This window comes from Mauremys mutica, chromosome 3 (genome assembly GCF_020497125.1).
Source record: "Mauremys mutica isolate MM-2020 ecotype Southern chromosome 3, ASM2049712v1, whole genome shotgun sequence".
Classification (NCBI taxonomy): domain Eukaryota; kingdom Metazoa; phylum Chordata; order Testudines; family Geoemydidae; genus Mauremys; species Mauremys mutica.
The window spans coordinates 81,404,250-81,429,829 of NC_059074.1; the positions used below are offsets into that span (position 1 = coordinate 81,404,250).

Sequence of the window (25,580 nt, forward strand, 5' to 3'; positions counted from 1 at the left end):
CGAGAGCCATATTACTCTAAAGAAAACAGCTCAGGGCCAAACCCCACCGGCCCCGCCGAACCCCCCCCCCCCAGCGCCACCAAGCCCCCCCAAAACACAACACCCCCCCAGCGCCGCCCAGCCCCCCTGAAATACTCCCTCCCCCCCAGCACCGCCTGCCCCATGGAAACAAATACTCCTTCCCCAGCGCTGCCCTGCCGAAACAGCGGTATTAAACCTTGGTAATATGTTATAGCGGGCCCCTAAGGTAGTATAATTAAGGTAAAAGAAAAATGTCTTTTTGCTATTAGTAGAACAAGCTCTTCCCCCCTCTTTGTAATCAATTGCCCTGTTGAATGAATGAGGTGTGAATGAGGAAGGCATGAAAGGCAGGCACCTCAGGACAGCTACAACCCTTGGAGAGGGGATGGGAGCCAGATCAGATCAGTAGAACAGGTCAGCCACTGACTCCTCGCTCGCCTCCTCAGCCCTCTACCCCCCCCCCCGGCTCGCCTACTCACCCCCCCGCCACTGCCCGCCCACTCGCCTCCTCAGCCCCCCACCCCCCTGGCTCGCCTACTCAGCCCCCGCCACTGCCCGCCCGCTCGCCTACTCAGCCCCCCACCTCCCCAGCTCGCCTCCTCATCCCCCGCCACTGCCCGCCCACCTCTTCAGCCCCCCCTCCCTCACCTGCCACTTGCCTACTCACCCCCCGCGGGCCGCACAGTGAGTCCACACGGGCCTCATGCGGCCCCCGGGCCGCATGTTGTGCTGGCCTGCCATAGAGGATAAATACAGCGTAGCTTTAACTCAGGTGGTTGAGGCCTCTGACCCTGGTAGGGAAGACCTCAGGCTCTCTTCCTATAATTAACTCATGTTAGCTTGTTACAAAAGTTGGGAAATTTTAAGGCTTAATAAATTCCACAAGGGTTGTAAATGTGAGGTTTTTTGTTTGTTTCAGTTTTTCATGCCACAACACATCATTTAATCTACAAATTTATCTTCAAATACATTCTGAATAACTGGATATTTGTCAAATAATTCTACACTTTATTAGCAAAAAGTCATTATTTCTCTGGGTGCTACTCCTTAGACAGCTCTAAGTTATTGTTTTATAGTGGGTTTAAAACTGTGAGAAACATTCTGTATTGACTTCGCAGCTATAATTTATAAGAAACATAATGAGTCACTGTCACAGGCTGCTTGTCTTTGTTCTCTTCTACTTCCCTCTTTTCTAAAGGGAATTTTCTTAGAAAAAAATGTTCATTTTCATAGATAATTTTTGGACTGCTTTTGGAAAACAATATGAGTCAAAAGACAGTTATATCAAAGAACAAGTGTTTAATTGTATGCGGCCCTGTTCTTAACATACTAAATAAGATTGTTATAAAAGGGCACTTTACATTTCTTACAATCACAGCCCCCCACCCACACATACACAAATACCCATTGCCCAACAATAGCTTGATTATTCTAGCAGTGAAAGTAGCAAAATACTGCAGCTCACAGAAACCTTTGTACTTCTCGCAGTACTTGGAGTTTGATTATTAAATTCACCTTGAAGAACAATTCAGTAAGTGCGTTCATCTGTCTAAATAGGATTATTTTTCTCTTAATGCATTTCTGACTTTGTTTCCAAACATACAGATTATTGAGGGAAAACTGGATAATTAAGCTTGTGTTTGAAAAACAAGCAAGACAACATATAGGCAACCAGCTTCACAGTGGTAGTAACCTGGTAATTATTTAGATCGCTTAAAGCCCATACAGTGACATGTAAACCTGTAGCCATACAATAAATATGACGTTTTTTTCTTTCTAATTTCATCAAGTGACAGATATTTTTACTTCTTTCTTTTCTGTCCTTTCCCTCAGGTGCTTTGTGAAAGAAACCAGAGTAATATCTTGGGGTCTGAACCTGGAAACTCTTCTTTATGCAGGTTCTACTCATATTTCCAATCGGGCTACTCAAATGCTGGCTGATGGGACCATGGGCCCACACTGCAATTCACATGTTGCACTGGCACTGAGCCCCCTCAAAGTCAACTGCAGTGACACTACCTGGAGGCAAAGTTCTGGAGTAATGAGCTGGGTCTGAACCAATGCCCATTGAAGTCCGTGGGAGTCTTTCTATTGAGTTCTATAGATCACATCTTTAGGCCCCAATTCAGGAAAGCACATAAGCACATTTCATTACTTTAATAAGACTTAAGCATATACTTAGTTAACACATATTGATTAAGTACTTTCCTGAATCGCGACCTTGCAGAATAACTTGTATATGTGCACAGTAAACACCACATTCTTCCCTAATTCCCAGGACTGATTTTATATATGTGTGTGTATATATAGATATATATATTCAATGTGATCATGGGTTTATGGTTAGCTGTTGCTGACTATGTGACTGAAGATGACAGAAGAGTGAATCACTACCAGAGCATACCAGAGCACAAGCTGCTCAAGGTCAGACTTGTTTTTCATTTTCTTTTGCAATGATACTTCTGTTCAAGGTTGTCCACTTAAATATGAAGAAACAGAAATAACTTGGAAAATCATACAAGTGTTTAATTTGCATAAATGGAAAAGTAAATTTTCTTTTGCTGAGAAGAATTAATCAATATTATTTATTTGGAGACAATTTTACCTCTTCTTGTGTCATTCCAGCTCCCTTCTTAAGATGCACAACTTTATCATGTGACACAAAGAATTCTACAACATACGCCACTTAAATTGTAGACTTTCCTATTTAACATAAATGACATGTCAGACACACACTACATGACTTGCATGTCATATTATCTAGAAATCTGAAATACACAGCATGCAAGAGATGGCAGAATAAATCCCCATGAGGATGATTCTGACCTCATCTTACTGGCATAAATCAGGAATACCTCTATGGAAGTCAATTTACACTAGCAAAAATGCTATGTAAATAAACCCAGAATCATGACTCATATGTTCAGTAGCATCTATGTTCTGAAGTACATGGTATGTACTTCAGATGTGACATGTGTAGTGGTACTAATTAAAAAAAAAAACCACTGCAAGCATAAATACTATCTTCACTGCTAAAACAGGGTAATGGGGGTTAATAGCAAGGGTTGTATATAGGAATAACATCCACTGAAGTCAATGGTACATCAGAAGCCCAGAAAATATGCCCTTACAATAACACCATATAGAAGTTTCTATAGACAGCTGATATCATTTACAAATATATCTCCAGTGGTTTCCTTAAAGAAAATGTATACATAATCACTTGCGTAAAGGCACTGAATGCCCTGAAGTTAGACTAGACCTACATCCGCAGCTGAAAGTGATAAGGCTATTTAGCAAAAAACCAAAATGTTTGGTTTCCCGTCTTCTCAAAGCAATGATCTCTAGTATTTTAGGAACCAGCATCTCTTAAAAAATTTGGAGCTATTTTTCTCATGCAAGCCATGGCTGCTGGTCACCCTCAACTAGATGTGCTTCAATGGTTTGCTGAATTTGGGCTAAGGTGCTCAGAACTGTGCAGGATCAAGCAATCATGTTACCTTTCTTCATGGTACTAACACATTGAATACATTTATAGCTTTTAAAGGGCAAAGCGATAACAGTTTGCCATCAATTGACTTGTGTGGTTCATCTCATGGTAGTTATGCCCTGGATCTGAAGAGAAATATTGCTGTTAGGCAAAATTTCAGCTCAAATGGTTCTGTCTTTGTTGAATTTTCTCTAAATTCTCTAATGCATTATGACAAACCCATCAACACAACACAAACAATTAAATAAACCATAACTTCTGATGTCAGAAGGAATTAACTAAAAATGTACAGGCACTTCTCATGTTCCATCTCCAAAAATATTTATAATGATCTTTCAATTCCAGTTTTTTTAACTAAAATTGTTACCACCACAAGGAACCAAATAGTCATTGTTGACAGATTTGTTAAGACTGCCTTTGTTCCAAAATTTCTTTTAAATCAAGTGAAGCTGTTAAAAAATGTATTCTATTAAAAACTCATCAGATCAATCAAAACACACACACATAATGGAGAAGTTAAAAATGAGGTGTTTAATTCAGACTGAAAATAATTGTAAATTTTATCAGTTATAATTACAGTACAGATATATGTCCTGCAAAGACTTATGCAAGTAAGTAAGTTTACACAGATGAGTAGTCCCATTGAAATTATTTTATCAATTATACCATCTGATACAATCCAACAGTACTACTCAGATGCATAAAGTTATTCACATATGTGTAAGTCTTTGCAGAATTGGGGCCTTATCTTATATAGTATCTTTCATTCAGACTTTCTCAAAACAGGTTAAGGAGCCAAATAATGCAGCAAGCAAAGTTAAAATTGAAATAATAAAAATAATAGCAGAAGGAAAGAGAAAATAAATGGTAGAGCCAAGGGAGATGGAAAAATGCAGAATTGACATAAATAATGGATTCAAGCCAGTTTTTCTCAGTCACTGGTCTGTGGACTGGCTCTGGTCCCTGTGATCTCCCTGACACAGTTTAGGAAGGCAGCAAACCTGTCCCTGGTATTAAAAAGGTTGAGAAACATTGGCTTAAGCTATACCTCAGTAACTCAGAGTAAGCCAATGTCAGTGAGTGTAAACTAGCAAAATCCTGAACTCTGATCTCCCTCAGGGGACTGTTGTATAGTAAAACTATAATGTTAAGATTGGAAATCTCAAATTATGTAAAAATAAAGGAGCTCCAAGTCCGTGATGGGGGAATTCCAGACAGTAGAACTAGTAGCCTGGGGTAAGAAGGCTATTGCCAGGTTCTGATCTCACACTATTTTTATATGCAGTGTTGTTGTAGCCGTGTGGGTCCCAGGATATTAAAGCGACAAGGTGGGTGAGGTCATATCTTTTATTGAAGCAACTTCTATTGGTGAGAAAGACAAGTTTTCGAGTTACACAGAGCTCTTCTTCAGGTTTGATACTCAAACAACTCTGTTGACTTAAGAAGTAACTCCTGAATTATACTGGGATGACTGAGATCAGAATTGCCTATGCCTATGATTTCCCTTGTAATCCTATTATAGGTTATAATGTGAGGACAAATACAAATCCTAGTGCAGTTTCCAGTAATGAGGGAATCATAAGATTCTAAAAGGTACTTTTAGGCCTTTATATTTTTTAACATGGCTCAGAGACAGGTTAGCAAATACAGCCTTTCCCTCTGGGAAAATGAGTGAAAAGAGCTTCTGTCAACCTTCATTAGGACATGACTCTTAGCTAATTAGAGACCCAGAAGAAATACAATGTGTGACTTCCAGTCATAACCAAGACTTCTAGTCATAACCAACTCTGCTTGAAACTCAACATGCCCTGTGAAGAGTTGTTCCAAAATGTGCTTAGGCATTCAGAGAATGAAATAATGTCTACGACCAACTTCAATGAAAGTTTCACAGAAGTTAAAAAAAAAAAGATATCTAACTAACCCCTGCACATTTGCAAATGCAGCTCCGACTCCAGCAAAGAGTGACTTTTGAGTATCATGTAATTCACTTATTACAGCTGCCATGCCAGGATACCATCCAACAATCTTTAGTAAAGCTGTGCACCTGTCCAGGTGTTCTTTGTATAAGACAGTAACAACAAATATCACCTGCATAGCTAGAAAGCTGTTACAGTTCCACAAGAGGCTTAATAAAAATACTTTGTGATCAACAAAATTATTTCGTCTTTGAAGAACTTGTTGAAAGTTTTCCTTGATATCAGATTAGGCACTAGTAGTTTGACAAGTGATGGCATTTGACATATTTTCATTTGGGTGTGTGTGATTCCTATTTTATAACCTTCCAGTCACCTTGAAGAAGCTGACATTTTCTCCCACGTTAGTTCGCTTGCTGCATGTTAATCTAAACATAAACCTCCAAGGACTTGTAAAGGTTGATACATTGCAATTATGTGGGAGGTCTGCATGTTAAAATGATGTAGCTGCTTAACATAAAGAATCAGAACCCACCCAAACAAGAACAGGGTATGGCTGGAATCTTTCTCTTTGAAACAACAAGAGGAAGCACCTTTCTCCATGGTTGTTTCTTTTTGAGAAATGGGTTCAGTCCACTTTTAAAACTGAGTGACTTTAAACCATTTAATTATGTTTGTGACCTACATTTGAATTTTTAAAATTGATCTAACTTACCCTGCCTTGGATAAGTGTTATTTTAAAGGAATGTGATTGAAATGAGTGAAAGATTATAGTTCTGGTTTCATTTAAGCATAATTACAGTAGGAATTTAAGCCCAGATACTGCTGCCATTGACATCAATGGGAGTTTTGCCAGGACCAGGGGCAGCTCTAGCTTTTTTGCCACCCCAAGCATGGCAGGCAGGCTGCCTTTGGCAGCTTGCCTGCGGGAGGTCCCCAGTCCCACGGATTCGGCGAATCTGCAGGACTGGCGGACCTCTCGCAGGCAACCCGCCGAAGGCAGCCTGACTGCCACCCTCACTGTGACCGGCAGGGGCCCCTCGCGGTTTGCTGCCCCAGGCATGCACTTGAAGCGCTGGTGCCTGGAGCCGCCGCTGGCCAGAACTGTTACAGGATCAAGCATTTAAGAAGCTTCCACTAACTGTTCTGCTAGTGCTTCTAACTTGCGACACCCCTACTACTCGAGTCCTAGATTTAATCACACACAGCAAACACATAATACAACAGACACATGACATGGAAAAATGTGTAGAATGAAACTATTAAAAGCTATTTTCTTGTTCTGCGTATGAACCAAGAATTCCAAAGGTGAAAGATCAACACATTGCACCATAGCCAAATCCACAAATTACAGTGTTATACTTCTAGCGATAGCTTATTTGGGATCAGGAGCCCTCCTATGAGCAGTGTTGATCCATACCTGGTGTGTTCTACATCCACTTGTCAGATCCTTGTTTTACCCCTAGGCTTTTTCTGGCAGAGTCTGAATCTTAAATTTTTTCAGTGAGTTTTTGTGAATGTATGTGACATAACATTATGCAATGATGAATGAACAACATTTCACAAGCACTACAGTGCAAAATCAAAGCACAGCAGCTACCACGCAGGGCAAATGGCAAAAAAGAGCACTACAAAGAAACCAGAAAAAGCACATCTAAAGTCTGACATTCCACTAAGATACTTTCTCATTCCTCCTGAGCTGCACATCCCAAGAACAATAAAGTAAAATTTAAAGAAAGAGAAAAATGTCAGCTGTCAAAAAAAATATTAAATCCTTTCCCACACACACACTTAATTTGTGCATATTGCATAAGGCTGTACGCCACTGAGTCTGGCTTACTTGTCTCTAATTCAACTCTGTGCCACCACTGACTCAACTAGAAAATCTACATTGCAAAAAGATATGCCACCACTGAAATCCAAAACAGTTATTTTCACACACAGCTTTTATTTAGCAAATTGTAACGTTTAAAAAATGATAATTCCTCACATTTCAAAGGAGCATCATCTCAGCCACTAAATTAGCACCCAAGTATGGGCTACACAAGCAATTTCTGTTTGCATGTCTAAATGCAAATGTTTGTCTACATGAAATAACTACTTGTGCTAAACAATAGATGGGAATGCAGAGGATGCCCTGTATGTGTATGTAAACACCTGTGTGATGGTGATCCAGAGTGTTCATGTACCTATCTTGCATATTCAATACGGGATATTGCATTGGGTTTTATTCAGATCCAGTAGAGTACAGATGGGCCAACACTGAAGTTTAGATCTAGAATCAGATCCAAAATTCCTCAAAGTCTGATCTAGTGTGTTTGTTTAAAGCCCATCTCTAATATGAACCATATAGATACAGGGCCTCTCATTTATGCTAGCTTTACAATGGTGTAACCCCACTGAAGTCAATAGAGCAGGGGTTCCCAAACTTGGTTCACGGCTTGTTCAGGGTAAGCCCCTGGCTGGCCACAAGATGCTTTGTTTACCTAAGCGTCCGCAGATACGGCCGCTCACAGCTCCTAGTGGCCGCGGTTCGCCATTCCTGGCTAATGGGAGCTGCAGGAAGCAGTGGCCCAGCCCGCACTGCTTCCCGCAGCTCCCATTGGCCGGGAACGGCAAATCGCAGCCACTGGGGGCTGCAAGCTGCCGTACCTGTGGACACCCAGGTAAACAAAGTGTCTCACGGCCAGCCAGGGGCTTACCCTGAACAAGCCGTGAACCAAGTTTGGGAACCTCTGCAATAGAGTAATTCCTGATTTATACTGGAGTGAGAGGAGGATTAAGTCCACAGAATTCCAAACAGCCTCAGAAAGCTCATAAAGAAAGAAAAATATTTCCTTCCTCAAAACTAACAACTAGAATCAATTAGCCAAATATAGCTATGACATTTAGGAGAGATTTTGAAGGCATGCAAGCTGGAAATAGGGCCATATGCTCTCTTTCACCAAGTTTATGCAAAGTGAAACCACCTACAACTTCCTGATTCTCTTCCCAGCCCTCAGAGAAGTTTGAGCAGCCTTGGGGCTGTTTTAACTTGGGCCAACTGGCCAGGGCCGGCTCCAGGTTTTCTGCCACCCCAAGCGGTGAAAAAAAAAAAGAAAGCTGATCGACGGCAGCTCAATCGCACCACTCCATTCTTCAGCGGCAGTTCAATAGCAGGTCCTTCACTCCCTCTCTTCCTCTTCGGCGGCACTTTGGCGGCAGCTCAAAGAGGAAGAGAGGGACTGAGGGACCTGCCGCCCCTTTGTATTGGCCGCTCCAAGCACCTGCTTCCTTAGCTGGTGCTTGGAGCCAGCCCTGCAACTGGCAACAGCCCCCATGGGCCTTCCACCAGCTGAGCATAGCTGGAGCACACTGTGTTCATCCACTCATCCTCCTCCACCTAAAGACACACCTCTCTGTGCCAACATGCGTCTAGGGCAGAGGTGGGCAAACTACGGCCCACGGGCCACATCCGGCCTGTGGGATCATCATGCCTGGCACCCGAGCTCCTGGCCTGGGAGTCTAGCCCCCAGCCCGTGCCCTGCTGTCCCCCCTCTCCTGCATCCTCAGCTCACTCGCTCCACCGCCGGCGCAGTGCTCTGGGTGGCAGGGCTGTGAGCTCCTGGGGCAGTGCAGCTGCAGAGCCCAGCCTGATCCAGTCTCTGTGTTACATGGTGGCAGCGGCGGCGTGGCCTGACTCCAGCCGGGTGGCGCAGGAGTCCTGTGGGGGCAGATAGGAGGTGAGGGCCGGGCCACGACCCCCTCCCCTAACTGGCCCTCCATACAATTTATGAAACCTGATGCAGCCCTCAGGCCAAAAAGTTTGACCGCCCCTGTGCTAGGGCCATCCTGTCTCTGCTCCATTTGTGGTACCTACGAGTGCAAAGAGAGCAGAGTGGTACAGAAATTCTGCCCCTGTATTTTTAAGTTAAAATAGTATCACACTTTATGAGAAAATTTTCACTGGAATTATTATTATGAAAATTGTTGGCATTTGATTCATATTCAGGGTTTGTTCAGAAAAGAGCCCAAAACATACACCATATAGAAGGAGCATTCTGATATATGCAGCGGCGCTCCATATAAGTAATGTGCAGTTAACTGGAGAGAATGCGTGACTAAAAATGACTGCAAATAGCCTCCAAAAATCAAAGTATAAAATTAGTGTACAATGAATTTACAATCACAACCATAAATAAGTCCACAAATAGATGTCATTATCTTCCAGATTAACTGCATGATGATGGCTTCAGTCTTGCAAAATGGAGCAACTTTTCTCATGCATTAATAGGCATGCAGATCACAAACACAACCGGGGGGGGTGGGAATGAGTTGTGCACCAACTTTTTAAAATGGAGTTTTTTTACATTAATCCATTTCAGATGTGTGTTATCCATTCTCTGTGAAGAAAATGTGCCTGATTTAAGATCCAAAAATATACTTTCAAGTTCCCTTTAGCACTTCTGCATTTTCAGACATTGTACTTTACTGTTTCTACCCAGTGGAAAACTTCCTTGAAGAAACATTTTTGGTCACCTAATACTGATTTGTTTTACCTTATTTATTATTGGTATTAGATTAAAACTCAAACTTAGATATAGTCTTAAATATTCACCAGATACAAGGTCCTTCTTTAGGAGCACCTCAAATTTACTAACAGACAACTCAGCACATTGAAGAAACCTCTTCATATATAAATGATAATGAAATTATTGGTATTAAAAGAGCACTTTTAATCAGGTTAAAAATCCTATAATTTAAATAAATACATTTCCCCACCTGTGTTACTAACATTCCAAGTTGTTAAAAAAAACTAAATTTGATTTTCACCATTTATGCTGCTTATTTACTATTTGCCTTTCAATCAACTTAGATCATTATTATGATCAGTTATTCACAGTAGTTCCTACTATGTGCTTTCCAAACACTCAAGAAGAATGATTCCTCCCCCAAGAAGCTCACAACCTAAGGCCCAGTCTGCATGCAAAGTTGCATTGGTTTAACCAACTTAAGCTAAATTAATGTTACATCAAAACAAATTGTCAAAAGAATGTTAAAAATCTTAAAGTCTAGTACTCAAAATGTTAGGAATTGCCAGATTTAAGGTTGCCTGTTGCCTTATTTTAACCCCTTTGTGTGTATGTGTTTTGATATAGTCTTTACATCATCACATGCTATTTTTTTCCATAGGAGCCTGCCTCATTCAGCGAATGGGTACTTATTCAATTTTTCCTTTTATCCTTCTCATTCATTGTGTGGCCTCATGACTTATTTACCACACACCACTCAAACTCGGAACTGTTACAAAATATTAATTTCCTCCTGGGGATTTTTCTGGTGGTCTCTGGCATAAATGAGCATTTTACAAATATTAATAGTTTTACCTTCAAAACACCCCTGTGAGATATGAGTGTGGTATTATCCCCATTTTATAGATGGGGAACAGAGGTATAGCGAAATTAAGACTAAAATTGTCTAAAGTGTCCACTAATTTTGGGTGCCCAACTTGAGAGACAAAGGCCCTGATTTTCCAGAGGACTTAGTATTATGTGTTCAAAGCACAACTCCAATCAACTTCAGTTGCACTTGCGAGTGCTCAGCACTTCTGCGAATCTGGCCCCAGTTGTCTCAAGTTGGGCATCCAGAAAATGAGGAACAGACAATTGGAGGCTATCTATAAACAATTTGGTTTAAGTGACTTGTCCAGCATCACATAGGAAATCTGAAGCAGGGATATAATCCAATTCTCAAGGACAGCAATCAGGTGATCCTTTCTCTTCCTGCACTCTCTTTGTCTCGTTCATTACCACCTCAATCGCTACCACTACACCTTCCAACTTCTGCAACAGGTGAGGGAGGAGTGCTACAGACCACCTCCTCCCTCATGACATAACCCTGAGGCAGTCCCAGAGCAGGTTCAATCTGTGCACTGAATGAGGCAGGGGTTCTGTGGAAAAAATAGTCTGAGTCTAAGATCATGTAATTCAAGACTGTATAATAATGCAGACATACAAGGGGATGAATTAAGGTTATATAAGCAATCTGAGAGCTTGATTTGCAACTTTAACATTATTTTAATGTAATTTCCTAATTTTTTTTTAAGAAAACCTAAAATATACATTCCATCACATGGGACTAAATTGACCCCCCATCTTGGGTCATCAGAATGGTTTGGACCTTTAGATCCACAGCACAAACCTCTAAATTACTTGAGCTAATGAAGTAAGTGGTAGCAGTAGGATGTTGAGTATGCAGATCAAGCACCAGAGAGGGTAGAGTCACACTCTTTGACAGTGGGTTTCATACATTTTTACTGGCAGCAGAAGAATATAGAGACTCTAGACTCTGGGGTTTTATTCCAGTTCTGGAAGATACTGTGTTCTACTGATTATAGGCCTTTCTGCCCCTTGTCTCCACCTCCCCCGTCCCTCCAGCCTGTATTTGTTCTGCTCTCTTCCTGTTCTCCCTGCACTTCCCTGTAGGGTGACCAGACAGCAAATGTGAAAAATCAGGACAGGGCATGGGGGGTAATAGGAGCCTATATAAGAAAAAGACCCAAAAATCGGGACTGTCCCTATAAAATTGGGACATCTGGTCACCCTACTTCCCTGCCCCATATACAGTTCCCTGTTCCTGCCCCATCTCATTCTGCTCTTATCCTTCCCCCATCTGCACTCATATACTACCAGAATCCTCTTTCTGTTTAATCCAACCTCCTTCCCCCCTCAAATCCTGCCCCCTTCTGCTACCCCCACACCACCTCCTGTCTCTCTGACTGCTTTACCGCCACTTCTACTATCCCCTCTCAGCCTCTGCCTCTCCCAGTCCTCGGGCTCCCTTAACCCTTCCACCCCATATTCTCCTCCCCATTTCTCACCCCTCTGCATTTTATGTCAGGCTTCTTCCTCCTTCTTTCTGCCTGGGTGCCAGCAGCAGGGGAGCACTGAGAGCACAGGAAAGACAGTCTCCAGCTCTCAGTTCTGTGCTTGACACCGTTTGGCATGGAGCAACAATTGCAGGGAAAGTCCTGCCCAGCTGCTGCAGCCCAGGAAACTCAGTTGTTCTGTGTAGATGGCACATGTACAGTCTGGTCTCAGTAGGCCTGGAGCACGCTTAGTGCAGACAGAATGTCTAGAGAACTTAGCTACCAAATTCTAAGAAATCTCTACTGAGTAGGTGCAGAGATTTTTCAGAAGCTCATGACTCGGCCAAACTTGGGTGATTTTTTACAGAAAAAGACACATCCCTAACACAAGAGTGACACCACCCCAACCCCAACCCCATGCTCAAATTTTAAGTCCCTGCTCCAAAGCATGGAAGCCTTAATTCTTCTAAAAAAAATTTACAGCCCATTAATTTTCCCCAATTTCATTCTTGGAAAGGGCTGCACAATTCTTTGTTGGAACTTTCAAATCTTAGAGAAAAACTTAAATGTGGCCAGTATAATCCGGACTTGAATCTAGCCCAGTTACTTCATATATACAGCAGGGAAATGGAGATCAGAAATTGCTCTCTACCAGTGCAAGCTGCAAATAAACCCATTAATATTATTAATGCTTATGAGTGTGGTAGCTTTTTAACAGCTTACAGCCTTAGTCTTTCTGAGAAGCTGGATAAGTTCCAGAATGCAAAGAAAGACTATTAGAAGAGATAGGTGAAGTGGATCAGATAAAATAAAAGGTGGCCTGATCCTGATTTATTCCTGGGGTTCAAAAAAGATTTGCTGTGTGCCTTTATTCCCCTAGTTTTATCCGGCCCTTGTAGTGAGAGTACAAAAACCATGAGAGAAGCAATTTTCTCATTGCATCTCCTGTCAAACACAAGATATATTAGAAATCTTCTGGGAGACTTTGATCGCAAGAGATTTCCACACCAAAGAGGTTGGGTAGGTTTAGATAAACTATAGAAAAGCATGTACATTTTTGCATAGGCTGAAAATGAAGATCCAGATATAGATTTTAATATCCCCAAAGATCAGGAAGTTTGAATCAAGGGGTTTGGTCCAGATGCATGTATTCTGAACAAAACCAGATCTCCATGTCCTTCTCTTATTTGCCTGTCACTAGTAATTTTCATCCTCCTACAGCTTTTTCCATATTTAATAGGACCAAAGGAAAAATTTGAAGCAGACAAAGATTTGTTAGGTTCTTCTGTAGTTCCTGACAGTTTTCTCTATTTTTAATTAACCTAAATAATTTTTTTAACCTCACTGTAAACCCCTTTCTCAAATAGGAAATAAATATATTAAACAACATTGGTCCTTGTAACCTACAATCGAATCTAGTGCCCACATTGAAAACTGATCTTTTCTACATTTTGTTTTAGCCAGTTTCTTAAAGGCTTTAAAAGTCCAAATAAATGATATCTACAAGCTCTCCTTTATCAACTATTTTGCAGACATTCTCCAAGAATTCTTGTAGATTGGTGAAGCACAATTTTCCTTTATGAGAGATGTGCTGCCTTGTCCCTATCATAGCAAGATAATCTAAGTGTTATATAACTCTACCTTTAATTAGTGTTTCAACCAATATGTCATGCTGCTAGCTAAGGGTGAAATTCACTCTTTGCAGAGGCCTGGCATGAAGCTTAAACACAACGTTAGTCCACTAAAACCCTCAAGATAGGGTTTAAGTGGGGCAAAAGATTTCTACAAGGGACGGATTTCATTCTAAAAGAAAGTATTTGCTCATGGGCAGTTATATGTTGCATTAAGATGTGTTCTTAATTAGATGGGCTAATATTGGGATGTTAGTGGCAAAACACTGGAATAGAGGAAATAGCCTCATCCCACACGCTATAAGTTGAGTACTTCTGCATTATTTAGTCAGGCACAAACAATAATGATTTTAGAATACTTATAACAACCTGTCTGCCATTTTGACAGGTTTTTTTACAATTACGGTGCAGTTATTTCACTCAATTTTTGTTTTACAAAACATCAGGTTGTTGTTAGGCTGAAAACCTGCATATCAACACTATAGGTACAAAAATCCCTTTATTTAACTAAGGTTCCTGCCTTCAAACAGAACCAGATCATGTGGCAACATTGGAAGATCAGCACTAGATGAAGGTGAGTAATGATCCACAGGCACTGACGTTGATACAAATGTCTCACCATCGGGTGGACTTTCTATTGGTAGTAAATAACTTGGATGCAGCTTTGGTAAAATGTGGAGCTGGTAAAAGGAAAAGAAAAAGGAATCGAAAGCATTACTAAATAAAATGAGAGGGGTCACAAGTCTACGGCCACAAGCGTAACAATAACCATGGTGAGCTCTTGGGCAATCAGCCACATTGTTTCTTTACTCCCCTCCCTCCTTGACTGCTTTCTGCTTGGTGACAGCTGCTGGACTGTGGGAATACATTCTTTCTGGAACCTCCCCAGTTGTGTTTCTGAGCACTGAGACATTGTTGGTCTGCAAGCTAGTCATTGTCCCTCTGACACATATTTATTGTTTATTATACAGAAACACTGCTCTTACATGCTTACCCTACACATATGCAAAGATGTCAGGGGCCAGGTCAGCTAGGAACAGCTGCAGGCCTGCTCCCTTGACTAACTTTGCTGCTAGGGAACCAATAAGCCCAGCTGCACTGCTTTGGAGCAAACAGAGTAGCCACAGCACCTGATTGGCTGCTGGATCAGCAGTCCTGCTTATAAGCCTGGCATCCATACCAAAAGAGCGGCTGCTCAACATGTACTACACCCACAGCTGCACTCATCCTACTCCCGGTTCCAGCCTACTTCCAGTCCTAGCTCCCACTGCCGGTCCAGCCTGTACCTGTTCATGTCCCAGCCCCAAGCTCTAGTCTCTTGGACTAGGGTGACCAGATAGCAAGTGTGAAAAATCGGGACAGGGTGAGGGGTAATAGGTGCCTGTTTAACACAAAGCCCTGGATATTGGGATTGTCCCTATAAAATTGAGACATCTGGTCAGCCTACTTTGGACTCCCAGCTCTAACCCTCAGCTTTGCCTCCTGACTATGACTCCAGTTAACCCTTTGGCTTTAGCTTCTGGCTCCTGACTTCAACCCTTGGCTATGCCTTCTGACTCCAACTCTGGTTTACTGGCTTCAGTCCCTCTGGCACTGACCCACCACTTGTTCCTGGACTCTCCCCTGCTAAATCCAGCTTCAAACAGCAGGCTGAACTCTTGTTTTAACCACTGCGCCTGACCACCCAGGGCCTGGTACCCTACAGTTTGAGCATTCCATACAAAGGTTAGGGGCCAACCTCATCAGCATGGACCCCATTGAGGCAAGTTTTTCTTTGGCTGGTGGGACGTGCAGAGTGGCAGGCACAGGTGTACATCCAGAAGGTGCAAAATGCAATTCTACAAGCCCAGGTGGCTTCCCTGGCAGCCCTGGCACCAGCCTCCTGAGAGCTGAAGGTCCCACTCCTAGACAAGTTTAATGGTCATTGTGGTCAGTTCCGAGGCTTCCTAAACCAATGCCAGCTCCTATCCTTGCTACATCTCCAATCATTCCCTAGAGACAGCGCCGTCCCTTGGGAATAGCGAATCGGGGCAACCACTCCAGGCACCGTGCTTTGGGGGGACCCGATGGGCCACCGGTGCAATTGGCTGGTGCCGAGCACAGTCAATCCCAGAAGTGACGGTTCGGTCCCGGAAGTGAAGGATTTGTCACTTCCGCCCCAGACCCCACATCCCCCTTGGGATGGGCTGCCCACAGACCAGGCCCAAGAAGGTGTCATCATTAGTCTGCTCACTGGGGAGGCCTTAGCCTGGGCCTCCCCACTCTTAGAACAGTCTAGGCCCTCCTGGGCCAGTTGGAGCAGTTCATTCAGGCCATGTTGGTTATTTTCGGTCATCCCCACCACACCCAAACCTCTGAAGCTGCCCTACAAATGCGTTGGGAGGGATGTTGAATAGCTGCTAGGGTGACCAGACAGCAAATGTGAAAAACCGGGACATTATTATCATCACAGAACTTGTTGGGCTAATACGCATGACAGGAATATTGGTATAGAAGGGAATAGCTTGCTCAGGAACGACAGACAGGGAAAAAAGGGAGGAGGTGTTGCCTTATATATTAACAATGTATGCACTTGGACTGAGGTTGAGATGGAAATAGGAGACAGACTTGTTGAAAGTCTCTGAGTAAGGATAAAAGGGGTAAAAAACAAGGATGATGTAATGGTAGGGGTCTACTATAGCCAACCTAACCAGGAAGAAGAGGTGGATGAGGATTTTTTTAAACAATTAACAAAATAATCCAAAGCACAGGATTTGGTTGTGATGGGGGACTTCAACTACCCAGACATCTGTTGGGAAAATAACACAGCAAAGCACAGATTATCCAATAAGTTCTTGGAATGTATTGGAGACCATTTTTTATTTCAGAAGGTGGAGAAAGCTACTAGGGGAGAGGCTGTTCTAGATTTGATTATGAGACATAGGGAGGAACGGGTTGAAAATTTGAAAGAGGAAGGCAACTTGGGTTAAAGTGATCATGAAATGGTAGAGTAGATGATTCTAAGGAATGGTAGGAGGGAGAACAGCAAAATAGAGACAATGGGTTTCAAGAAGGCAAACTTTAGCAAACTTAGGGAGTTGGTAGGTAATATCCCATTGGAAGCAAGTCTAAGGGGGAAAACAATTGAAGACAGTTGGCAGTTTTTCAAAGAGACATTATTAAAGGCACAAGAGCAAACTATCCCACCACGTAAGAAAGATAGGAAGCATGGCAAGAGACCACCCTGGCTTAACCAGGAGATCTTCAATGATCTAAAACTCAAAAAAAAGTCCTACAAAAAGTGGAAACTAGGTCAAATTACAAAGGATGAATATAAACAAATAACACAAGTATGTAGGGACAAAATTAGAAAGGCCAAGGCACAATATGAGATCAAACTAGCTAGAGACATAAAGGGTAACAAGAAAACATTCTACAAATACATTAGAAGCAAGAGGAAGGCCAAGGAAAGGGTAGGCCCGTTACTCAGTGGGGGAGGGTGGAAACAATAACAGAAAAATTGGAAATGGCAGAGGTGCTTAATGACTTCTTTGTTTCAGTTTTCACCAAGAAGGTTGGTGGTGACTGGACATGTAACAGTGAATGCCAGTGAAAATGAGGTAGGATCAGAGGCTAAAATAGGTAACGAAAAAGTTAAAAATTACTTAGACAAGTCATCAGGGCCTGATGAAATGCATCCTAGAATACTCAAGAAGCTTATTGAGGAGATATCTGATCCATTAGCAATTTTCTTTGAAAACTTATGGAAGACAAGAGAGATTCCAGAAGACTGGGAAAGGGCAAATATAGTGCTAATCTATAAAAAGGGAAATAAGGACAACCCGGGGAATTACATACCAGCCACCTTAACTTTTGTACCCGGAAACATAATGGAGCAAATAATTAAGCAATCAATTTGCAAACATCTAGAAGATAATAAAGTGATAAGTAACAGTCATCATGGATTTGTCAAGACCAAATAGTGTCAAACCAACCTGATAATTTTCTTTGACAGGGTAACAAGCCTTGTGGATAGGAGGGAAATGCTAGACATGATATATCTTAACTTTAGTAAAGCTTTTGATACTGTCTCACATAACCTTCTCATAAACGAAGTAGGGAAATGCAACCTAGATGATGCTACTGTAAGGTGGGTGCATAACTGGTTGGAAAATCATTCTCAGAGAGTAGTTATCAGTAGTTCATAGTCATGCTAGAAGGGCATAACGAGTGAGGTCCCGCAGGAATCAGTTCTGGGTCCGGTTCTGTTCAATATCTTCATCAATGATTTTGATAATGGCATAGAGAGTACACTTATAAAGTTTGCAGATGATACTAAGGTGGGAGGGGTTGCAAGTGCTTTGGAGGATAGGATTATAATGCAAAATTATCTGGACAAACTAGAGAAACAACCTGAAGTACATAGGATGAAATTCAATAAGAACAAATGCAAAGTGCTCCACTTAGGAAGGAACAGTTAGTTGCACACATACAAAATGGGAAATGACTATCTAGAAAGGAGTTCTGCGGAAAGGGATCTGGAGGTCATAGTGGACCATAAGCTAAATATGAGTTAATAATGTAACACCATTGCAAAAAAAGCAAATATCATTCTGGGATGTATTAGCAGGAGTGTTGTAAGCAAGACACAACAAATAATTCTTCCACTCTATTCCATGCTGATTAGGCCTCAACTGGAGTATTGTGTCCAGTTCTGGGCACCACATTTCAGGAAAGATGTGAACAAAATGGAGAAAGTCGAGAGAAGAACAACAAAAATCATTAAAGGTCTAGAAAACATGACCTATGAGGGAAGATTGAAAAAATTGGGTTTGTTTAGTTAATGCAACTCTGAAAAGAGAAGACTGAGGGGACATGATAACAGTTTCAAGTACATAAAAGGTTGTTACAAGGAGGAGGGAGAAAAGTTGTTCTTCTTAACCACTGAGGCTAGGACAATGGGCTTAAACTGCAATAAGGGAGGTTTAGGTTGGATATCAGGAAAAACTTTGTTACTGTCAGCGTGATTAAGCACTGGAATAAATTGCCTAGGGAGGCTGTGGAGATTTTTAAGAGCAAGTTAGACAAACACCTGTCAGGGATGGTCTAGATAATACTTAGTTCTTCTATGAGTGCAGGGGACTGAACTAGATGACCTCTCAAGGTCCCTTCCAGTGCTGTGATTCTATGATCTAAAAGATGAACTGGTGTGGGCCAAACTACACCACCTCGAAGAGCTAATCAACCTAAGTATTAGAATTGACAATCACCATACCAAGCAGCACCATGAATGTGGCCCAGCCCCTCTAGCTCTGACGATGCCCCAGTCTCTGACCCCTAAACTGCGCACTCCACTCTACTCCAGGACCCAGAACCCATGCACATTGACCATGCCCACCCATACCTGTCTGAGGCTGACAAACACCAACACGGAACTTCTAGGCTGTTTCTGTGTTACGGCGATATAAAGGGGCATGCCCTGACTCTAGTAGAGAGGAGGATAACGAGGTCTTCTGGACTCAGGCAGCATTAACGAGGTTCACCTGTAAAGCTTGTTAGGCCTGGAGTGGGGGAGCTTAAAAGGGAGAAGCCTGACACAGGAAAAGGCAGTGAACAGGAACAAGACAGATTAACCTAGACGGAAACTATCGCAGGCCTCATTGCCCCGAGACTGCATAGACCAGGTATCAAGTGGGGCACCACAAAGGGAGGGGCTGGAGGCAGATCCTAACTGAAGGCACTGTACCAGCTGCTAAGCCAAGCCCCAAAGGGGCAAGCCCAAAAGACTGCCTAAGTGACAGACCATCTTTGCCTTTCTTTTCTTTTACTCTGATTCTGCTCTCTCTCAAGAAAAAGAGAGAAAAGGACGTTTGTTTGTTTCCTTGGAGAACCCCTCACCTGGTGTGCTATGAAGAGGGACACTGTAAACAACTTGAGTAGTGGTCTGGCAGGGAATCAGGGATGTGCCAAACCCACCCACCTCCACCGGGGCCATGGACACTTTGCTTGACATGCCCCACAAAGGCCAGACCAGCTTTGGGATGGGGAAACGCTAAGCCCCATCCCTGATATGGGGGTCCACAATGGGCTGGTCTCATTCCCTGTCCAGAGACTCTCTACCTCCACACACTTCTATCAGGACGGCAACAACTGCAAGCCCACCGTTAATGCAACTCTGAGTGCGATTGCAGCTCCTATTCCTGATGAGGCCAGCGGTCCACCTGGAGGCTTTGATCAACTCGGGAGCCTCAGGTAATTTTATGAACCAGGATGTGGCTAAGACCCCTGGGAACTCCGCTGTGTGTAAGAATTCCCCAGAGGTGGTGGAAATCATCGATGTGTCACTTCTGGCCTTGGGGCTTGTCACCCGCCAGCTCATCCCCTCAGGGGCACTGGGAAACCCTTCAGTTCAGATTGATTGAGGCCCCCAACTCTCCAATGATCCTGGGAATGCCCAGGTTTGCTGCCCATGAAACCCTATATCCACTGGCAAAAAGGGACAGTATGCTTTTTCTCTCAGTGCTGCCAATGATTTGCCTTCCCAAGGCCACAGAGAAAATCGATATCTTCTGCAGCTCATGTCATCATCTGGGGAACCATTGCTGTGGGGGAATGGGCCCATGGCAGCTGGACACACCCCTGACTATCCCACCTGCCACCACTGAAAAACCTTTCAAGCACAATGACCTTGCTGATGCATTCAGCAAGGGAAATGCTAATACCCTCCCTCTGCACTGCAGATACAACTGCTCAAATGACCTTCAGCCAGGCACCAAAATTCCCTTCAGCCACATATTCCAAAACAGAGCTTCAGGTCCTTCTACAGGAGAATCCACAGAAAGGGTTTATCTAGCTGTCTAGCAAGGGCTCCAATCTTCTTTGTTAAAAAGAAGGATGGTTCCCTGAGGCCCTGCATTGACTACCAGGCCCTCATCAAGGTGATGGTTAGGAACCGTCACCCACTTCCCCTCATTCATGAACTCCTACATCAATTACACTCTTCCTGAATTTTACAAAGGCCTCTGCAGGGCCTATAACCTGGTGCGAGTGTGAGATGGAAATGAGCAGAAAACTGCCTTCTGCACCCAGTATTGATACATTTAGTCTGTGCAGTGCTCCAGTGACCATTCAGAATTTTGACATCTTCTGGGACATGGTGAATTGGTTCATTATTAACTATCTTGATGACATTCTTACTTTTTCCAACAACTAGGCACAGCATGAACAGCACATATGGAGTGTCTTAGGAAGGCTTCAACAATACTGCCTGTATGCCAAGCCAGAGAAGTGCCAGTTTTACCAAGACACAGGAGAGTTTCTTGGCTACATCATCTCCCCCGAAGGACTGGCCATGGACCCACACAAAGTGATAGCCTTCACCAACTGGGCAGTGCTCAAGAATGTTCAAGGGATAAAACATTTTCTGGGCTTCGCCAGTCTCTAGAGATGGTTCATCCAGGGTTTCACAGGGTTGGTCGTCCCTTGATCCCCAGAGGCACAAGTGGCTTTTGAGCATCTAATGCAGAAATTTCTCACAGCCCGCATTTTGCCTCACCCCAGCCTGGGCCAGCCAGTCATGGTAGAAATGGATGCCTTGAACTTCATGCTGGAAGCAGTCCTCTCCCAAATAGCTGCCTCCAATGGTCTGCTTCACTCCTGTACCTTTTACATATGCAAGCTCACCCCAGGAGAGCAAAACTACAACATCCTCAGTAAGGAGCTACTGGACATCAAAGCAGCCTTGGAGGAATGGCAGCATCTCCTGGAGGGGGCTAAGTTCCCATTGCAAATCCTCACCAATCACAAGAACCTGGAATTCCTTAATATGGCTCGGCAACAGGTCCACTGGTCCCTCTTCTTTATATGATTCAAGTTCATAGTGACCTACCACCCAGGGACCAGGAATGGTAAGGCAGATGCATTGTCTCAAACAGGGGTGTATTGGGAACCTGAACAAGAGACTCCATCCACGATCCTCAAGCCATCAAATTCATTTCAGGTACCACAGTCCGGGACTTGCTACCCTCCACACTTCCTTGCTGCCAATGATCCCTTCACCATTCAGAAACACCAAGCCCTAGATAATGACAATGCCCAGACTGCCTCAACCTTCACCCTTCATGATAGAAGCCTGTATCAGAAGGGGCACATACCCCCAGGCTGCAAGTCCTACAAATCTGCCATGAAGTTCCTCTAGCAGGTCACTTCAATCAATTCAAGACCCAGGCTGAGGTGTCAAGGGGTACGTCTATACTTACCGTCCGGGTCAGCGGCTAGCGTTCGACTTCTCGGAGTTCGATATATCGCGTCTAATCTAGACGCGATATATCGAACTCCGAACGCGCTCCCATTGACTCCGGAACTCCACCACCGCGAACGGCAGTGGCGGAGTCGACGGGGGAGCCGCGGACTTCGATCCCACGGCGTCTGGACGGGTGAGTACTTCGAACTAAGGTAGTTCGAGTTCAGCTACGCTATTCGCGTAGTTCGACCCCCCCCCCCTTAGTGTAGACCAGGCCAAGGAGTTTCTTTGGTGGCCAGCCCTGCATGCTTTGGTAGCAACTTACATCCAACCTGTGTCCTCTGTGCCTGGAGTAAGACCCCCTAGGAAAAACTGCTCTGTCTCCTCCAGTCCTTGCCCACTCCACCTCTGCCTTGGGCCATTGAGTCAATGGACTTCATCGTGGAGATACCACCCTCCCAAGTTTACACCATGAGTCTAGTGGTAGCTGATCACCTGACAAAGATGGCACATTTTATACAATATTGTGGCCTCCCCACTGCCCAGGTCTGTTAGAAGACAGCATATTTTCAGCTTTATGGGTTTCCCACGAGCATAGTATCTTTATTGGGTTTCCCACGAGCATAATATCTGAAGGTCAAATTCTGCACCTCCTAAATATTAAACCTCGTACCTCAACTACTTGCCAACCTAGTACCAACAGTCAGGAAGAGAAAGTCAATCAAGTCCTGGAGCAGTATCTATGCTGCTTCCCAAATTACTATCAAAATGATTGGCTGCAACACATTCCCCATCCTGAATTCACCTACAACAACTCCATACACACCATGACCCAACAGACCCCATTCTTCACAAATTATGAGTTCCACCCTCGGTATCACCTGGAAATTCCCCTCAGCTCATCAATGCCCACCATCGCTGACCTCGCCACACACATCCACCAAGTACATCAGGAACAGAGGTGACAGTTAGAAGTAGCTAAGATAGAATGCAAGTTCCAGGCTGACCAATACCATCAGTCAACTGCCAACTTCACCTTAAGGGACAAGGTCTGGCTGTCCACCCAAAGTTTCCATTGTCCCGGAACACTGAACCGGAGCCGTGATCGGCCAAACCTGCAGACGCAGCAGGTACACAAACCGGCCAGGCCCGCCAGGGGCTTTCCCCGAACAAGCGGCGGAACAAGTTTGGGCACCACTGTTCTAGGATATCATTATTTTTACAGTGCAGCCTCCTTGATCCTGCAGAAGTTTGGATCACTCCAGAACGTAAAAGGTGAAAGAAAATCTGACTGCATGCAAGTATCTATTGCCTTAGGAGTGGAGAGGCCCAGCCTCAAATCAACTGGAAAATATACAATAAAACTGAAAATAAGATCTTCAATGTATGATAAAATAGCGGTCTTAATTTTAATCAGTCATTAGGGCTTAAGTGAGGAATATTATCAACGAAAGGACCAAATTCTAATACATAAGTGACTAAGTGCTATGTTACACATGGTCCTCAATGGAGTTACTTTAGGTGATTGAAACCTATGTAAGTAAGAGCAAAATTAGGCCCTAAATGAGCAATTGCTTTAAGAAATCAGTGATCAGTAAGTTAAAAAAGGTGGAATTAGAAAGATATTTCTAACTGATCATGAAAAGACCAGAAAACTGAGACCATTCTAACAAATGATGTTTTAAAAGACACTTTCACAGGTAAAAGGTACAATTAATCCCTATGTTGAGGGTGAACTTCCTGCAATATTATCATTGTAATTATTTCATTGTTGGAAAATCTAGAGGTTCCATTCTCAAAATAAGGGTCCTATTATGCTAGGCATGGTATCCGCATGTAACAAAAAAGCATTCCCATCCATTCCCTATTCCAAAGACATTACAGTGTGAGACTGTCTATGCTCCAATGGGAGGTGTGACTACAGCTCATCTAGGTGTACTCTCATTAGCTTTAATCTAGCTTGCATGGCTAAACATAGCAGTGAAGGTGCAGCATCATGGACCTCAATGCAGACTGTCCAAGCCCATGTGGAAGGAATCCTGGGTACCTATTTGCATTGCTAGCCCATGCCAGTATCTCTTCCACTACCTCTTTCCTGCTATTTTTAGCTATTCTAGCTAGATTAAAGCTAACATGGGTATGCCCTCCTGAGCTGCTATCACACCTCTGATTGCAGTATAGATATACGCTTAATATAAAATGAAGCAACAGTTGAATATAACTAACAGTTGGGGGGAAGCACAAGGAATCAGCGAGATCATAAAGATTAATATAATAAACAACAACCACAACACATCAGGGGTATAGCCACTGTCAAGTGTTTTCTAAGTATCACAGCATAGGTAAGTTGTAAGGAGAGATTTGAATCCAGAGGGCTACTCATAGGTGCAAAGTTAAGCAAGTGTCTATGTTTTTGCAGGATTTGGGGCCTTCTTACGTCTTACCATTGATTCATTTGATTAATTTAGCTATTAGTGACCATTTCTAGCTGTTTTATTATTATTGTTATTATTATTTATTTATTATTATTAGGGAATTCATTATATGTTTTGAAAGGAAAGAAACCTTATTTTACAGTAAACACAAAAAAATTTCTGACAGAAAGTGTCCTTATTACATGTTTTTGTTTGTTTTTTTCCTTGGTCCCAAGCCAAATCTTTATCAGCTCATTTTTACTACAGCTAATGATGCATCAAGCAAAACGTAAGCAATCACAGAGTGTTCTTTAAACAGAAAAGAAAAATCCATATTCTTAGAATTGATAACAGATTGCTTCTCAGTTGAAAAAATGGTTTCATGTTGAGGATTGTTTTACAAGGAAAATAAGATTATGTTCGTCTGTAAAATGAGGAACTTTCACAAACAGTGAAAACCAAAAGTGCTGACACAAGAGAGGAAGAATGTCACCACAAGTGAGATACAAGGAAAAAAGTTAAACAAAAACAAAACAAAAAAATACACTTTCAACCCCATACACACACGCAAACCCTTACTCTCTCTCTCTCTTTCTTTTTCTGATGTGACTCAGGTTTTGCAAGAACAAACAAGAAATCTCTTCCTGCCCAGTTGGAATGAGCTGGTTCACACAGACCTTATTTTATATGTGCAAATAGTCAAAAATTCACTTTCTGGCTCATACTATTTCTGATCTGCATATTTGTTTCTATTAGCAATCAAACACCAACCTTGTACCTACAAACTGTGTACACAATTAGTGTATGCAGAAATATTCATATTACTGTCTCCCTTTCTTCCTTCCCACCTTCTTTGTTTCACTCACCATTTGGATTTGTCTAAAATCAAGATTGGGAGCTCTTTGGGTCAGGTGCTATATTTTTCTGTCTGTATAGCACCTAGAACCTGACTTGGTTGGGGACTTTAGGTGCTCCAATAAGACAAATGAATAATAAAAAATAATGACAAGAGGGAAAGGCTTTTTCCAAAAATTCATCTCCCT

General features: G+C 42.8%; 1 long non-coding RNA gene across 1 annotated transcript in view; it reads right to left on the reverse strand.

Annotated features, from left to right (window-relative positions):
- LOC123366212 overlaps nt 1-23,085 on the reverse strand; it is a 42,084-nt gene extending 18,999 nt beyond the window's left edge. Inside the window, exon 1 of the long non-coding RNA XR_006577961.1 lies at nt 23,005-23,085. This is a non-coding gene — a long non-coding RNA (uncharacterized LOC123366212). The remainder of the gene's footprint in view (nt 1-23,004) is intronic.
- Nucleotides 23,086-25,580: the final 2,495 nt, after the last annotated feature.